The sequence below is a fragment of the Nanorana parkeri genome, unplaced genomic scaffold (assembly GCF_000935625.1).
Source record: "Nanorana parkeri isolate BGI_ZX_2015 unplaced genomic scaffold, ASM93562v1 scaffold1234, whole genome shotgun sequence".
Classification (NCBI taxonomy): Eukaryota; Metazoa; Chordata; class Amphibia; order Anura; family Dicroglossidae; genus Nanorana; species Nanorana parkeri.
Genome location: NW_017307502.1, coordinates 257,205 through 259,042, shown reverse-complemented (window position 1 = coordinate 259,042; position 1,838 = coordinate 257,205).

The following is a 1,838-nucleotide window of genomic DNA, read 5'->3' as shown; positions in this document are numbered from 1 at the left end:
AACATTATATATTTTCTGAATGCCAAGACCCTATAGAATAAAATGGTGGTAGTTGCAAATGTTTACGTTGCGCAATATTAGCGCAACTCCTTATTAAACCCCAACATTTAGTGAAAAATGTAATTAAATGCCTCAAAACACAGCAAAATACCAATTTTTTTAATGAAATATAAAAGATGAGGTTACAATGAGTAAAACGATACCCAACATGCCCAGGTCCCAACATGTGTATCGCGTTCGTCGTTTTCATACGTAGGGGCACCCGACGCGTGTTTACGCGGCGACGCGCGTGCTCACGGGGGCGTGGGACTTTTAATTTGTTTTATTATTATTAGATTTATTTTAATTTTAATTTAAAAAACTTTTTTTTTTACTTTGACTCACATAAGGGGGCTTACAAGACCCCCATGTGATAGCATCCGACGCGTGTTTACGCGGCGACGCGCGTGCTCACGGGGGCGTGGGACTTTTAATTTGTTTTATTATTATTAGATTTATTTTAATTTTAATTTAAAAAACTTTTTTTTTTACTTTGCTTCACATAAGGGGGCTTACAAGACCCCCATGTGATAGCAGATGGTGGTGACAGGTACTCTTTCAGGTGATGCTGGGGGTCCAAAAGACCCCCAGTGTCACCTTTACACTGGAAATAAGCTCTTGAAGTGCAGATCACACTTCAATAGCTTATAGCTGGGCTGTAGCAATCTGCATCGCTCCCGGTCCCACAGAACGGGGAGGGGAATCGATGAACGGAAGTTCGTCGACCTCCTCCCCAGCTCCCCGCGGACACCAAGGAGAAAGGGGGCAAGGGGCAACGGAGCCCGGGAAGCACGGCGGCGGTGTTTCCGGGGGGGGACACAGAAGCAATCCGGCAACAGGTAAGTCGCCAGAATCGCTTTTGTTGTAAAGCCGACAGTCGGCTTTACAAGTTTAAACAGACTCCCGGCGGCAATAGCCGCCGAGAGTCTGTTTAAACAGCCCCGATGCTGGCGATGTACACTGTACGTCGTCAGTCACGAAGGGGTGAAGCAAGTAAAAAGTACTTAAAAATTTCAGCAGCATGTTTTATTTATTTATTTTGTTAAGTTATGCTATGTGAATGGGAATATGTATCAAATATAAATATATATAAATATAAATTTGACCGCAAAAATAGAACTTTACTTTTTTGATATTGTAGTGAAAGAGTAAGTTTAGAGAAGAATTCCGTACAAAACTTTGTTTAACCCTCGCAGTGGGGCTACCCCAGCACTGCAAGGATTAACTGCTCGTTTTTGTCTCACCTAGACAAAAACAAGCAGCTAACACTTGCAGGGGTAGCCCCACTGCAAGGTTTAATAAAAGTTTTAGGGCTAATTAGATTTAACTAAGTAAAATATAGGTACAAATTTTAAATAGAAAACGTACTTGTTAAGGTTGATTTTCGTGATATCAATATCCTGATTAATGGTATGTTGAATCAAATTTCCCAATGATGCTTCCGAACACTGTTCAGGAGCCTCATTTTACACAGCACTGGCTACATTTCTGCTGTCATAAAGAGCTGCCAATAGGGGTTGAGGAGTGACTGAAGGGAATAGGAACAAGATATAGGGAGAACATTCAATGTATTTTGGTAATTTATTAGGGTGTACAGCACTGGCAGAACTACCAGGGTCACAGCAGTCGCTGCAGAGCGACCAGGCCCTCACGTTCCAACGCTTGGGGGGGGAGGGGGGGGCTCGGAAAGAAAGGAGAGGGTCTGGCCCCCCTGACCTGTCACGGTAACCGCTGAGGCATCAAGGGACTCCTATGGCATGTTAGATGGATGGGGAGGGCTATCTAGCAGCCCGCTCTCT